Source organism: Nicotiana tabacum, chromosome 10 (assembly GCF_000715075.1).
Source record: "Nicotiana tabacum cultivar K326 chromosome 10, ASM71507v2, whole genome shotgun sequence".
NCBI lineage: Eukaryota > Viridiplantae > Streptophyta > Magnoliopsida > Solanales > Solanaceae > Nicotiana > Nicotiana tabacum.
In genome coordinates, this window is record NC_134089.1 from 50,053,943 (window position 1) to 50,071,447 (window position 17,505).

Consider the following 17,505-nt stretch of genomic DNA (forward strand, 5'->3'; position numbering starts at 1 on the left):
CTACTGTTTCTTTCTTTCCAGCTCTTCAAGCAGAGACAAACATTGAAAATCATCTGAACCATCAAATTGCAAATGTACGCATTCAACTTTTTTCCACGCTTTCAAAATCATAGTCAGAGAAACAAATGAAGTAGACCAAAGTTGAACAATAAATTCAAAAACCTCTTTTTCCTTGCCTTAATACTGCAACTTATGAATTGGCTTCTCATCCCTTATTGTTCCACTTACGATCTGTCTTCCATATTATCCAGTCGACTAGAAATGTAGAAATGTAAGTTAACTTTTTAAAAGTCTCAGACTAGTTGTTATCAAATCTTTCGTTAAAAATTTCACAAATTAGGCTGTTGTTATAAGAACGATCAGTGTACAATCTTTTATAGGAGGCTTCTGGGATTAGACTTCTAACCAATTCAATAAAATCAGTGTACAATCATTTCTTAAAACCAGCATTTCTAGAGAAGCATAAAATTATTTTAAACCGTTTAAAACCGAAAAAATAAACCGAAAATAACCGAACCGAGCTTTGTAAAAACCGCACCAAATCGTAAATACTTTGGTTTGATTTGGTTATTAATATTACAAATCGAAAACCGATAAATCGAACCGTACTTTCATAATAACCGACCGAACCGACCGATGCTCCCCCCTAGTGCACATTCTTCAATCCACTTCAATTTCACAACAAAAATCATAACCCAAAAATATTCATTCTTTCTTTAAGCACTATCTTAATTAAGCTCCACCAGCAAGAACAAGACATCACTTTATCCATCTATACTTTTTCTTCTTTTTTTCTTCTCATTTATTTTTGGCATGTTCATTTTCTTTTGTAATTTTCGCTAGTGGTCTGTAATTTTACAAAATAAGTGCACATTTCCTCCTTTTATCGGTTTTACTCAAAAGCCACTCCAAATTCTCTCACTTCTTTTAGAGTCCATTTTATAATTAAAGTACTTTAAGAGGTAAAAGGATCAAACACTATCAATTAAGAACAAAATGGAACAAACTTCTACGAGTGCCAATTAATAGTCTATAGGCTCAAAAACGTTAACTACGGATAAATTTTATTTGTGATAAGCAATAGAGCTCAAAAAAGATCAAAGAAAGTCTAACATTATTTTCAAATTGAGCATCACCTAAAATTTTGCTTTGACTCACATACGGGGCAAGTTCTAGACTCAAGTACAATACATGGACTACACAAAAATTTCAATTCACACATGGCACATGACTAACTAAGGACGAACCCATTCCGACTCTCAAACTAATGTAAGTATTCACGGAGCCACAAGATATTAAGCATTAAATACAAAGTGAACATAAGCCAAGAAAATGAGAAGTAGGCGTCATATAACATGCTATCCAAAAAAACAAGGCATCATGGACAATTTTAAGACATACGGAAGATTACACATGCCCAAACCTAAATATGCTTCTATCAAACAAGTCAAGGGCGCCTAGAAATCTCATCTATCTTCCTCTATTTTTTTTAAATTCTAATTTACTCTAAAAAATTTTAAAAAAACTTTTATCCGGTTCAAACTACATCCAATAAAAAAGAATCGAGGCACAAAGAAAAATCACGGGGAAATTAATACTACCTAAAAAATAAAAGACATTTGGATTTTCTATTTTTCAATTTTTTTTAGGCCTTAGTCCCTCAAGAAAACTGTCTAGGAGATCCATCGTCAGGAAAAGTCCAAATTTTTCTAATTCTTTTTTCGATTTTGTGTATTTATGCTTTTTTCTTAATTTTTATTTTCAATATCAATAAACTACTAGTAAATTATTTTTTTTAAAACTACCACTAATTTACTACACTAATGTTTTTTTTTCTCCTTTTTCATTAAGCTATGCTAAAAAAATAAAGAGAAAGAAGCTAATCTAAAAATTACTAAATTATAATAAAAATAAAAACTAACAACCAACCTACTATATATATGCTCCAGATAATCCCCCACCCATACTTATCTCATGTAGTGTCCTCAATGAATATAAAATAATGAAAATTAAGTGAGGTGGTAAGAAAATCTTCCTGGTCACTCCTCATCATCGCCCTCATCATAGAAGGCCATATCAGCAGCTGCCCAATCTTCATCATCATCTCCTGGCTTAGCATCCTCCTCAGCTTCATCCTCAAGCTGCTCTGGCTCGGCCTCTCAATATTTGGGCGTGTTGAAATCTTCGTCCTCAGGTAATCTCTAGCCCTCACCAAGCCCCACCAGATGATGTGCATGGTATTGAGCGGGAAGTGCTAACATAAGTTAGTCCTCTCCTCCTGAGTAGCTGACCTTCCTCCAATTTGTAGCTGCAAGTATAACATCATATAGAAATAGGCCATAAAGCTATAATCATGAGTATTGTGCTCGTCACTAGCAGGCGCAATCATATCATCTCTTTCTTAGGCTGGATGCTGGTGATGGCAGTCCCTCGAAGGGTGCTGGGATGATTATATCAAACTCTATCTCCTCCTCTACCTCCCCCTTTCTCAGATAATTAGTCAACACATTGCCAAAGAATAACCTATCAAACTCTTGCTCTTTCTTACCTATGCCATCTGATGGCGTATCAAATGTCCAACTTTCACTTTTTGACCGTTCATTAGGAAGTAAAGCAAGCACACTTCTCCCGCCAAATCAGAGTGTCATGATTGCACGATAGCAACCGAGTGTTAATCAATTTCAATCAAACTTGAAACTCCAGAACCGAGTGTTAATCAATTTCAATCAAACTTGAGACTCCAGCTTCATCTTCTTCTTTTGAAATTTCCTATGGCGGCCAGTCTTTTTGTCATATACCCAGGCGGCCACATAATTGATACCACATAATATGTGTCTAAGCTATCGATATATCGGGTAGGAAATGAAGTTACCCAGGGGATCATGTTGAACATTTGGAGCTCCCAAGTAGTTGCATAAAGCGGTTGCAGAAAAATCAATCAATCTACCCCGAATAGGCACATATTGCTCCGGATCATTTGGATCATATCCTTTATAAATATAGCGAAAGAGGTTAATATTAATATCCCTAGGGTTCCCAAACACATAGCTCTACCCAAGCTCATGAACAAACTTCTATATTGCTGGATACTTAGTACGTAAATGGCGCTCATCAACGGCTAGATCGAGGTGCATATGCTTAGGCCGACAAATCTTATATCATGCCTTGGTAGATGGGGTATAGTTTTAATTCCATATTCATGCTACCCTTGAGGTCTGGGGCGTGAAGCTGCCATAGCTGCAACTATCCGTAGTACCTTATCCTAACTAGATGTGGCGTCTCCCTCTTTCCGCTTTTTCGGTGGCGGTACAGTGGATGTCTTCCCTTTGGTGGGGGTAGTAGCTTTGCCCATTCCTTTATCAGTTGGTGGTGAATTTGGTTTTGGCATACCATATTTGTACCTACACAAGTGACTGTTAGTTAACTTTAGAGGGTATTGAATTAATTCGAAACATGGTCGTACCATCCACATTTAAAAGATTAGCACATTGTTGTCAACTAAGTCGAGGCTACTCATACTTCACCTCTTGAAATTAAGCAATAATTGGAGCTGCAAGACAACTAGTTCATGCAAGAGAACAATGTAAATGTCATACTTGAAACCTTTACCCCGACACCGGTGAGCCACCCATACTTAAATCTTATGATCGGTATGCTTACAACCTACTAGTGTATCAATCCCGAAGATTCAGGCTCTAATTGGGACACAACATGCCTTTGAGGCATTTTATTGAACACATGATATGCACTAGTGTGGTTTAAGATATTGTGTGGGTGAGTGATTGCCTCCACCTCCTAAATCAACTTGGAATTCAAGTGTAAACACTCGTAGGAGCAACAAGAATAATATTCTTATAGGTTTCATGGGGTTGGGACAAGCATGCACAATTTCATATTCAAAACATTCATAAATTATGCTAGGTGCAATTTTACCTCAAGCAATCTAAAAATAAAGGAAGGAGAAGTAAGAATTCATTCTAGATGTTGTAGAGGGAGCAGGAACCTTCAATTAATGGTGATTATGAGAGGATGTAGGTGTGAGAAGGGAGTTTGGGGAAGTTAGTTGAGGGAATGAGAGAAGGGAGAGAGTTGGGCAGTGAGGTTTTGAAGGATTTGGTCGTGCTTTTGTTTTGTGTTGGTGTGCTTTGTTTTGTGTGTTTTAAAATGGTGTTAGAGGTTTTAAAAGGAGAGAAGAAGAAAAATCTTATCTGGCCTCAGAAGCTGGGACGTAAGGCCTACCGCAAGACAGATCATTAAATGCGAGGTCTAGGGTGATTAGTAGACCAGGCAGCGCCCGGTGAGGTGCAACAAGTAGGGCACAATGGAGCGCACGTCGCCAGCTCTGGCGCGAGGGAACGCACATGCCTAGGCAAGAAGCACTAGCTCTGGCGCGAGGTCATCTGTGCTTTGGTGCCTAAGGTCCCTTTTTGGGACTCCTTCATGAATTTTTGACCTCTCAACATGCTCTCGTACCTATTCAACCACCAAAATCCAACTAAAAACTTGTTAGTATCGTAAAACAAAGAGAGAGAAAATCTAATTAAGCTAAACTAAACTACGAATAAGGTTCCTCCCAACGAGCCCCTTAGTTAACGTCATGGCATGACGAATACAACATCATAATGGGTTGCCTCCAATGAAGCACCTGATTTAACATTGCACATGGCTCAAGACATTCCCTCAAGCATCCAACAAGTCTATCGAAGTTTTGTGACAATGAACGCCACAACCCCAATAGTGTTTATCTCTTTTCCTATTGAATAAAACATGCCATCACTCTTGGGATCCCGTAGTTTGATAGCTCCATGCTTTGTAGCCTGAACTACTTCAAATGGACGCGTCCATCTAGACTTGAGCTTCCCAGGAAATAGCTTCAACCTTGAATTGAACAATAGAATGGCTTGATTTGGTTCAAACTCACGATGCATAATATATTTGTCATGACATCTCTTTGTTTTCTCTTTATACAGCTCTGCATTCTCATAAGCATGAAATCGAAACTCTTCAAGCTCATTGAGTTTCAACATTTGTTTTTCCCCAGTTAGATCCATATCAAAGTTGAGATTCTTGATTTCCCAATATGCTTCGTGTTCAAGCTCAACGTGCAAGTGACAAGCCTTCCCATAAACCAACCGACACAGTGAAGTGCCAATTGTAGTTTTGTACGCAATTAGATATGCCCATAGAGCATCACCCAGCTTGATATCCCAATCCTCTTGTTGCGCTCACTGACTTCTCCAAAATTTGCTTCACCTCCCTATTCGAAACCTTGACTTGACCATTGGTTGCGGATGATAGGCAGTTGTGACCTTGTGTTTCACACCATACTTAGCCGAGAGGTTGCCCAATAATTTCTTGCAAAAGTGAGTACCTCTATCAGTAATCAGAGCATGCGGAGTTCCAAATCTCGTGAAAATGTTTTTCTTCATTAAGTTCACCACAACCTTAGCATCATTCGTAGGAAAAGACACAACCTCAACCGACTTCGACACATAATCAACTGCAACCAAGATGTACCTATGAGCATTTGATGATGGAAACAACCCCATGAAGTATATTCCCAATACATCGAAGATTTTGACCAACATTATGCCCTTCAATGTCGTCTCATGCCTCTTTGAAATCGTTCCCTTTCTTAGGCACATATCATATCTCTTCACAAAAACATGTGCATCCTTGAATAGATTGGGCCAATAAAATCCCGACTCGAACACCTTTGCAGTTGTTTTGTCTCCACCATGGTGCCTTCTATAAGATGATGCATAACAATCTTGCAAAATTGCTTCCATCTCCTCCTTAGGGACACAGTGCCACACCAACTGATCTGGATAATGCTTAAACAAAATGGCTCATCCCACAGATAAAATCTTACATCATGCATGAATTTTCTCTTACCATCTGGTGACAACTCTGACGGAGTCGCCCCACTTACGATGAAGTTCGCATAGTCAGCATACCATGGGGTTGTGCCAGCTGTGACGGCTAGAAATTTCTCATCACAAAAACTTTCCTGAATTTCACCCCCTTCATCCATATGTGTGCGAGTTTCGAAGTGCGACAAGTGTTCAACTACCTAATTTTTGGCCCCTTTTCGATCTCTGATTTTCACATCAAATTCATACAAAAGAAGAACCCAATGAATGACTCTAGGCTTAGGATCCTTTTTCTCAAACAAATACTTGATGGCTGCATGGTCTGTATAAACGATGACTTTAGTTCCCACTGATGTGTCGTAGAATTGCGGCACTTTTGATACTAATTACATAGGCTAGAGCTCATCTTTTAAAGCATTTTAAGTCAATTCTTATGTAGTTTTGGTGTTTTGTAGCAAACTAGACTTGAAGAACCAAGAACAAGGAAAAGATGACAAAAACTTATAGAAGGGCAAAAATGCAGCAGGTAAGCGACTGCAAAAGTGATGTGTGGGCCTAAAACAAACCGCAGAGTGAAGCGGATGAAGAAGATAAACCTAGTTTTTAGAATTGATTTTGCAGTCGCATAACGCCTTTGCGGACTGCATAATGACCACAGAAGTGCAAAGAGAGTTTTTGCGAGAACAATTCTGCGGCATCAAATGAGATCGCAAAATCAATGTGCGGACCGCATAATGGATCTGCAATGGAAAACTGGGCAACTGGACATTCAAGTATGCGATGAAATTGTAGTTATGCGGGCCGCAAAAGTGTTTTGCGGCTTGTTCTACAATCGCAGATGTGATTTGCAGGGGTATTTTTGTTATATTTTGACGCTGACTTTTAGTCCATTATAAATAGAATAACTAGGGTTTTGTGGGCCATCTTGTCTGGAAAAAAGGCATTAAATACACCATTATTTTGGAAGCTTTGGAAGAAGAGAATATTGTCATCTTTGTAAGCCTTATGACTTTATATATTGCTTTGTTTTTGGATTATAGTATGAGTAGCTAGTTTTAAATACTAAGGTTGTGGACCCTAAATGAGTGTAATGTTAATGGGTATTTACTATTGAATATATATATATATATATATATATATATATATATATATATATATATATATAATGGTTGGTTGGTATTTATTCATTTCTCATACTTCATTTAATGTTGATTGTTGCAAACATTGACTAATGTCATTTCACTCTATCTTTACTTGAAAAAGTGGGTTGGGGTTTAGTAGAATTGAATAACAAAAACTCAAGGCTTTAAACCTTGTTTAATAGAATCGATAGGAATAAGTGAGTTCTATTTGGCATAAATTGGTTGTTCTTAACTGCAACTCTTTTATATTTGGGAAAATCATAAAGAGAAAATACTACCTAACTATTGGAAAATATTGGTAGTCATTTAGGAATCAGTTGCATATCAAAAGACCTTCCATTAGAAATATATCATATTAACACTGATAGTATTATATCCCATTGATGGGGACACAACCTTGGTTTTCTTAATCAAATTAATTACACTCTCATAATAAAATAGTTATCTTGATAATTCACAATTACAACATTCTCTTTTTAAGCTAACGGAGTAGAATTATGACTTAAGTCAAGTTTCACACTACTCAAGTAACCTTTTCACACATATTCATTGTGGGATTCGACTCCAACCTTGTTGGGTTATTATATTTGACACCGACTGCCTTACATTATTTATTTAAGTGTAATTTGAATGTATCAACCACCAATTAAGCCCTAAATTTATCAAATGCCCATATTACCACTAGCAACTCTTTTTTTGTAACTATTAATTTATTTGTGTTGGATTTAGAATTTTACTAGCATAGTAAATCGAGTGAAACATTTTTTTTCCTCTGACCCACTATGGCCCCAATTTCTATGTCACTATCATCACACATAAACTGAAAGGCTCACCCCCCTCTGGGGCGATGATAATTGGTGCAGTTGTCAATTTCTTTTTAAGCTCCTCATACGCCTTCCAGCAATGCTCATTAAACTTGAAAGGCGTGTTCTTCTCAAGCAACCTGCACAAGGGAGTAGAAATCTTAGAGTTTAATGAATCTGTGACAGAAACCTGCATGACCCAGAAAGCTTCTGACTCCATTAACAGAGATTAGAGGTGGCAGTTTGTCAGTTGCATTCACTTTTGCCTTGTCCACCTCCAACCCACATTTAGACACTTTGTGCCCGAGTACAATTCCTTCTCGTACCATAAAATAACACTTCTCCCAATTAAGCACTAAGGTTGTCCCTTCACACCTGGCAAGTACTTTACTCAAATTTGTGAAGTATTCATCAAAAGATGGTCCGAAGACCAAAAAATTATCCATAAACACTTCAACAAATTTTTCTATCATATCAGTAAAGATTGCCATGATGCACCTTTGAAAAGTGGTTGTGCATTGCACAACCCAAATGAAATTTGCTTAAAAGCATAAGTGCCATAAGGATAAGTGAAGGTACTCTTTTCTTGGTCCTCTGGTTCAATTAATATTTGATTATAGCCGGAATATCCATCAAGAAAACTGTAATATTCTTGTCCGACCAATCTATGTAACATATGATCAATGAAGGGAAGGGGAAGTGGTTTTTTCTAGTAGCATTATTCAATTTCCGATAGTCTATTCAAATTCTCCAACCTTTGACAGTTCTAGTTGGAATTAATTCATTATTCTCATTTATGACCACCATCATTTCACCCTTCTTAGGCACACACTGTACTACACTTACCCACTTATTGTTAGAGATAAGAAAGATAATACCTGCATCTAGCCACTTTATAAATTCCTTTCTAACCACTTCCTTCATGACTTGATTCAAGCGGCGTTGGTGTTCTACACTTGGTTTGTTCCCATCCTCCATGATAATTTTAACCATACAAAACGTTGTGCTAATACCACGAATGTTAACCATGGTTCTTCCAATCGCATGCTTGTGCTCTCTAAGCACACGAAGCAGCTTTTCCTCCTGCAAAGCATATAACTCAGAAGATACAACATGTAAAGTTTTATTAGCACCCAAATAAGTATAATGATGATAAGAGGGCAAGGGCTTGAGCTCTAATGTGGGAGGTTCTTTGATGGACAGCTTAGGTAGTGTCACAATTGGTATATCTAGAGGCTCGAAATTGATTATTCCTTTTATGTAAGAACATGCATCCAGATGACACACCATCTCCTTAACCTCATTATCCATGTCAATGTTGTCGAACACCATAAGTGCTTTCTCAAGAGAGTCATCCAGATATGCACCCACATCATTTTATTTTTCTTATTTTTCAACCATATGTAACATCCTCATAGTTACTTGAAAGCTGAAATGCCTTGTACACGTTAGAATTGCTTCCACAATATCAACCCGGAGAATTATTTTCCTTTACAAAATTTTATCACAACATCGGTGGTGGCTAAGAGAGGTCTTCCCAAGATAATGTGGATGTATTCATTAGCTTCATAGTCTAGTATAATTAAATCCTCTGGAAGAATAAATTACCCAATCTGTAGTAGCACATCTTCGATCATCCCCTCGGGATGGACAATAGATCTATCAGCAAGTTGCATCATGATAGTGGTTGGCCTTGGGGCCCCAACCCCAATTGATTGAAAACCAAGAAAGGCATCAAATATATGCATGCCCCCAAATCACAATGTGCATGTCCCATATCTACCTCACAAATTCGAGCAGAGATGGTGAAAATCCTAGGGTCCTTCAACTTTTGGGGCAACTTCCTTTGGATTCATGATGTGCACTCTTCAGTAAGTCTCACTGTTTCAAATTATGTCAATCTTCTTTTATTATCCACAATATCCTTGATGTACTTAGCATATTTTGGAATTTCACGTAACAAAACCCAATGGGAGATTCAATTGGATTGGACTCAGCATATCAAGAAATTTGTTGAACATACTATCATCACTTTTCTTCTTCAATATATGTGGAAAAGGAGGTGGCGGCCTTGAAACTGGAGTCTTTTCACTTTCCTCAATTTCTTTCTCAGTTTCACCTATAGCCTTAGGGACTAGTTTTCCTTCAGAAGTGACTTTCTCTTTTTTTATTTTTGGTACCTCTTCCAATTATCTTTCATTCCTCAAAGTTACAATATTTACTTGATGATTCTTGTTTGTATCACTTGGAAGGGCCCCTACAGGTCGGGTATTTTGATGTGCAGCCAACCACTCAATTTGCCTCTCTATATTTCGAAATTCAGTCCTCAGTTGTTGGTTGTCTGTTCGAAGTTGCTGGTTGTCAATTAACAAATTTTTCAAAATATCATTGGTGATTTCTTCTATGTATTGTGGTGAGTTTTGGGGCTGATTATAGTTTTCTTGGGGTCTATATTGATTTTGAGTAGCCTGGTTTCCACCCCATGAGATGTTCGGGTGATTCCTCGAGCTGGAATTATAAGTGTTCCTATATTGTCTATTTTGATTTGTTGGACCTCTAACCTACGCCCACATAATAAAAAGATTCTGGATTCACTGACATTGGTCGCTTATATGACCATCTCTATAAATTTCACCACACTTGGCCATCCCGTTCACTTACTGCATCTGATACCCTTGACCCATTGTCATCTTAGCCACTTGGTTTCTAAGTTTAGAAAATTTTGCCCGCATGGCTGACATCTCATCCATCTCGAGTGTACTTGCTTCTTTCTGTCTTATCATTATTCTTGGTTCACCCTCACTTTGCCAGTTATGATCATTTGCAGTGAAATTATTCAATAGAGTCTAAATCTCACTGTATGGCTTTTGCATGCAACTTCCTCCACAAGCTAAGTCTAGACTCAATTTAGAGGTCTCGTCCAACCCATCCACAAAAGTATGACCCAACACTTCATCAGCTTGACAGTGACGTGTGCAATCTCTGAGTAGCTTTTTATATCTATCCCAGGCTTGACGTAGAGTCTCAACAACCCATAATTTGACTTCTTGGTGACTTTATTTTCTTTGTAGGAAAGAATTTAATGAGGAAGTTCCGTGCTAGGTCGTCTTATGTGTGGATTGAGTTTGCTGTCTCTTTGTTCAACCATTCCTTTGCTTTCCCCATCACAGAAAAGAGAAACAAAGTTATTCTGATATAGTCCTCAAAGACCTTTGGATAGTTGTATGTAACCGTATTCTCCAAAACATTCTGCATATGCTTTTGGGGATCTTCACGCGATAAACTCACAAATTGCCCTGTGGATTGAATTAGTTGTACCATGTAGTGTTTCAGCTCGAAGTGCCTAGTTATGTCAGGCTTCATGATAACATGAGTCATGTTTGCGAGACAAGGCCTTGCAGCATCAATCACCAGTCTCTCATCATTTTTTCTGATATCGATTGGTTGTGGTTGGCCTATAATGCCCAACTCTACAGTCCTTGCTCTTGGTTCCTCGTCCCTCCTTAACTTGTGAAAGAGTCTTTCGGGTTCATGATCAAAAGGAGAAAGATTATTGAAACTGTTACTTCTTCTTAGCATTCAATGTGAACTCTGTAGAGTCGGAAACAATAAAGAAATTAAATCTCGAACCAAGACAAATCAAAGATTATTTCAGACAAGTAGCTAATTTCTAATTTTTCGGCAGCGACACCAAAAACTTGTTGGTTCCAAACCCACATGCAAGTATACGTGATCGAAAAATAATAATATAATGAGAAGAAGATGATCAACTATCGTCCAATCTAAACTATTTATAAATTTATTGCTCGAGTGGTTGTGAAGAAGATGATTGTGTTTGTATTACTAAAATTACTACGAAATTACTAAATAGTCAAACAATTCAAAGATGCAAAGCAAGCAAGCAAGCAAGCAAACGCTTAGAAAATATTCGATGAGATGGGAATATTTCGGGGTTATGGAATTAATGTCTCTCCTATTTCGTTCTCCAGGTTGATTTAATCACTTGATTTATCCAATTTATTGATTAGTAGGGTTTATTATGCTCGCGAAGTTCTTTCGACATTTCGCTCGCCTATTCAAGCCAACCTAAGACTATATGGTCTATAGAATTAGAATTAACAAGAATGCATGTGTATTTCTTGCAAAAATAACCAAGTAAGACAACTAGAATATGTCTATCCTAATCGCGAATCTATTCTTCGATGCCCGGATTCAAGAACTTACTCTATTCAATCTTACATGCAATTTATAGTTCCTACTTTCGTGTTCAACTATAAATTTGTAGATAGTATTCTGTTGTTAGCTACGCAATAGAATAATTAAGTATAAGATTGAATAAACAAATTAATATGATAATTCAAGCAAAACAATCAACCGTCAAACTACAATAGTTAATAACGACCCGCAACCCCAGGATAATGAGGCTCTTAGCCACTTGTGTTCATGACAATAATCACATTATTGTTTTTAAACAAAAATGTTATGAATACTAGATGAAATATGGAAGAATTGATGAATTTCGTGCTCTGTTTGTGTTTCTATGCCTTTGCCGTCTTCAAAATTGACCAAACCTCAAATAATCACATTTCAGGTGTATTTATAGGTTAGGGTCGAAGTCCCCAAACCCAAATCTAAGTGAAAAATATTTAATGTACGGACTAGGAAAGGATCAGGCCTCAGAGCTCATGAGGCCTGGCTTGTAGCGCGCTCTGGAGCTCGCCTCACCTGCTTTGTCACACGGTGGATCTCGCCTAGGACCAAGCGTCTCCTGGCCTGGTTCCAGGACTTGTCCAAATTTTACCTTTTCATGATCTTTATGTTTACCTTTGATATCCTTGTGTGCAACCTTCACAGAGTTTCATACTCCAACAATCCTACACATAAGAACGACACAATTAATCTCAGACGTTGTCATTAAAATACTAAAATATAAGGTAAGCAATGCACTAAAAAAATACATTTATAGCCAAACATTAGCGAGTTGTCTCGAGAGCTCAAATTTATAAAGAATATCTCATAACAGGAACATTGTGCCTACGTAGATTGAATGATATCGAAAATAAGGCTTGAGTTTCCGGGTGGCTATTATTATCGCCAAGGCCAATTTTTCTAAATGTGGGTACCTAATTTGTGTGCCTAAAAGTGTTTTGCTAATATAATATATAAGAGATTGTGTACCTTTATCTTCTTGAACTAAGACCGCACTAAGATCGCACTAACTGAGATTTTGAAGATCTCCAGATAGACCAAAAATCATTCTCCTTCTAGGGGCTTTGAAACTAGTGGCGGGTTGGACAAGTATTTTTTCAAATCTTTCAGTGCCTGCTATTGCGCCATATTTTATCCAAATTAAGATAGAATTTAACATAATAGAAATTTCAAGGTTCATAAAGGTGAGGAGTCGCGACCTAACTTTAAAGTGTATTAGAGTACCTGTAAGTCAAGCAAATATTAAACATTAATAGTCTGCTAAACGAGTGAGATTCCAAATAAGGGTTCAAGTTAGTGTAAGGGAAATGTGTAATGCATCCCTTAACATCTACCTAGAGATAGTTCCTTAAACTTAGTCTTATTAATGGAAAGATTATCTATATTCTAATATTTCTCTATCAATTTTAAAGTAAAACTAACTCTAAGATAAATTAAGGAGGTCTATGGATTAAAGTACACATGTAAGTTAGTTATCACTTATTGATATAAGAAGCAAATTTATTTGAAGGTTGTGAGTAAAGCAGAGTAGTGTTCGATAAAGTAATATGATTTATTAGAAATATAACTCGGGAAATGTTAATGAAACAAGTACAGTTTAAGCTATACGAGTGTATAAAATAATCTAAGTTAATTGAAACTTATGAAAGTACGGGTGAAAGGTAGGAGAAAATACCATATTTTAAAATAGCTAATTTTGGGTCGAAAGAGTTGAGCCTTTAAAAAGCTTCTTGAATTCTTAAGATGGAAACTTACACAAATGTCCCAAATAAGTTTCAACTTACTAATTTTTAGCCATTAGTTATAGACTTATCGAAATTAGCCAAGCACATATAAAAATTGAAAAACCAAATAAATAAGGTTCTTTCTCTCAAAGAATCACATGCAAAAATAACCTTCCATATTTTAAGCGTGATTAGCAACATTAGGCGCAAGACGGAAAGGAAATTTCATGGATGAGGTAGCAAATAAGGTGATGAAATATAAAAAACAATATACAATATTCCAAAAATCTAAGCAAAAAAGGAACTTTTTCAATGGGTATAGTTGAAATTCATTGAAAACATATAAATAAGTCAATATACAAAATTTGAGGAAGATTGGAGGTGATTTGGACTGGTTTTGTATCAAAATTCGTAATTAAATCGAGTTCAAAAAATTCTTCTACGACACATGACCACGCATGTGTCTCACACAGAGGTATACATGGATATACATGTGATACACAATTGATACAAATATGATACATATGTGATACACATATCATTTTTTTATGTTCAGTTTTTACTTCGAACTTTCAATTCAAACTACCTCAAAACTTCACTAAATCATCCCAAAATTGAGATTCAAGTTTCTTAAGATGCACCCAATCTATTCTAATATCACCCACTCAAAAGAAAGCTAAAATTTGACATTTTTTGCTACAAATAGCTAATTGGCTAATATTAGTAATATTTTATGAATTGGCCAATTTTTGTAATGAGCTACTTATAAAGATTGTAAAAATTGCACGGGGCGCCCTATTTGGTCGCCCCCTTTTAACCTATACCCATATTTTTAAAATTATTTAACTTATACTCTAATTTTTACAACTTCAGGCGCCTCCTTCTTCCTACTACCTGTGCGCTCCTTTCTTCCTCCTTTCTTTTCTACTCTTTATTCTATTCTTTATTTTTTTATAATTTGTAGTATATTTTACTGCTGATTTGCTCATAGTAACTAAATTGATCATCCAAAGAAGTTCACTGTCGAGGAAGCAAGAAGCTAACACTGTTAAAGCTACTACAAAATTTAAATTTCTATCCCTAAGTTCATAGTTTTGTATTCAATAGGTGTTTAGATTGTTAGGGAAATAGGAGGAAAAAGAACTATTGCGCATCTTTACATTAGATTATAGTTGGGAGTTGGGACTTATGTCTAGATATAGAGAAAACTTCAGCTAAAACATGCTAAAGTTCAGTAAATATAGAACAAAACTTCAGCTAGTAGAATACTTAAGTTCAGCAATTACAAACAAAAACTTCAGCCAACACTAAGTTTACGCAAAAAACTTCAGCTAAAACATGTTGAAGTTCAGCAAATAGAGAATAAAACTCCAGCAAGTACGACTATAGGATAAAAACTATAGTTTATTTAGGTGCTGAAGTTTTTACAAATGAACTAAATAACTTCAGCATCTTCTGTTGAAGTTTTTTGAAAAAATTTTATGACAAAACTAATGAATCCAGGACAAAACTCAGCTTATTTATTGTTGAAGTTTTTACAAATGAACTAAATAACTTCAGCATCTTGTGCTGAAGTTTTTGAGAAAGCTTTACGACAAAACTATTGAATCCAAGACAAAACTTCAGCTAAAACATGCTGAAGTTCAACAAATAGAGAACAAACTTCAGCTAGTAGAATGCTTAAGTTCAGCAATTACAAACAACTTCAGGCCTGTCTATTAGAATGCTGAAGTTTGTATGATTGCCTTGCTACTTCAGGCCCGTATGCCTGAAGTTTACGTGAAAAGCGGGTATGCTTATAATTTTTTTGCAAAGTAGGTATAAGTTAGAACGTGACCCAAAAAACGGGTATAGATGCCAATCCCCCCAAAAGATTTTGTATCTGGTGGATCTTTTTTAGAAGGAAACCAACTAAGCTAAATTACTTAAGGGCCAAAAGAGGCTGAAAACCTGCTTCTTTGAAATCATATTTGTCTTTTGAAAATATGTCGGGCCTAAGACGCCCATGTCATTGCTTGTCCAATCTTGGCAAACCTCTTGGGCCAGGCCCACTTCGTAGCCCTTTTGCGTTTTCCAAAAATCAATTTTGGGCATGAAGTGCCGCTTCTTTGAAAACGAATTCTGCAGATAATGCTTGATCAAAAATTAGCTTTCTTAATGTAAAATCAAGATTACGTTGCACAAAAAAAAACCGCCGCAAAAAAATTCATGATCTAAGCCATGTTACCATTAGGTTAGTATTATCAAACTTTGTGATAAACTAAGTCGATGTACTGATTTTAATAATAGAAACAAGCGTGGTCCTAACTTTGTCGATTGTTTGTACCTAAACATTTATGTGAGAATTACAAAAAATATAACATCAAAATGTTAGTAATAACAATACAATAAAAATACAGCAATAAGGAAGGACAGTAGAAATAAAGGATGGTTTTGACTCCTATTTTTGGTGCTGAAGACTGTATAAGCATGGCCCTATTAGACTGAACAGGGTTGAGGATAGGCGGCAGTAGTTCCAATCCAATTGGACTAAAATTGTCGTAAAAATAGCACGGTCTAGCCAGTGTTCGGAATGATCATTCAAAAATAGCCACTATTTTGCTGCAACAGAGACCGGTCCAGCATAATATACTAGAGTTCGGTGCACCTGTGTATAAACTTCCAGCATATTATGTTGGACCGATATACTTTGCTGGCTCCAGTATAATATACTGGAGACTGGAGCACCGGTGCTCCAAACTCCAGTATATTATGCTGGACCGGTACATTATACTGGAACTCCAGTATATTATGCTGGAGTATTTTTCCGGATTTTGAACAGTCTTTTCGTTTAGATTTATCTTTACATGAAAAATGGCTAAATTTGGATTACTTTTGAAACTGAGCTATTTTTTGAACGACCACTTATAAATCTGGCTATTTTTGAATTTCTCCCAAAATTGTCTCTGTGCTCTAGGTTGTACACGCGAGGCAAAAAATAAAAGAGAAATAGAGGGATTAGAGAAATAAGGCCTTAACAGATACGATAGATGAATATAGACATGACATGAAAATATGTTGACCAACATTCAAAGAAATAAACTCATGTATTAATGATCCTCAACACTACTAAAAATGTTACGGCTAATAGAAATGAGTTATGGCCACCACAAGCACTAGCTTACAGCTTGTTTGGATAGTTGTTACCTATTTTATTGTATCGTATTATTATTTCAAATACAATGTTTATTTTGATGGGTACTTAATTTTTATTGTATCGTATCGTTAAATTCATTATTTCATAACGACGAAAAGTGTCACTTTATGGAACGAAGAATTTAGTGCAGTCATTTTCTTGCTTTTTTCTATCATCTTGCCTTCCTTATTATTAAATAATCATGTTTTATCATTTACCTTACTTTTTATATAATGATTCTACTTTGTATCTAATTTTTTCTTAATAATGTTGTAAGTTTATTCTTCATATTATTGATTCGTGACATCATGAAACGACGACAAATGATACAATCTATCGAAATATTATATTAATCAAACAATATAATACAATACAACACAATACATTATGGAACTATATGTAACAACAATCCAAACAATTAAAGGGATAAATGTCATTTATCATTAGAGCGTATATGCATAGAGAATAAGTTTCCATTTCTAACACTCTAAAAAAGTTTAGCAAATAGCTAGAGTCCAATCAACATGAGATCAACAACATCACACCCTCGATTCAAGATTGCAACCTAGTTTTAATACC

General features: G+C 36.2%; 1 long non-coding RNA gene across 1 annotated transcript; it reads right to left on the minus strand.

Moving 5' to 3' along the window:
• Positions 1 to 1,887: 1,887 nt before the first annotated feature.
• Positions 1,888 to 6,292, minus strand: LOC107762566 (uncharacterized). Its single transcript, XR_001642832.2, has 2 exons — positions 3,934 to 6,292; positions 1,888 to 3,401 (listed from the first exon to the last, which is right to left on the minus strand). It is a non-coding gene; the product is annotated as an uncharacterized LOC107762566 (long non-coding RNA).
• Positions 6,293 to 17,505: the final 11,213 nt, after the last annotated feature.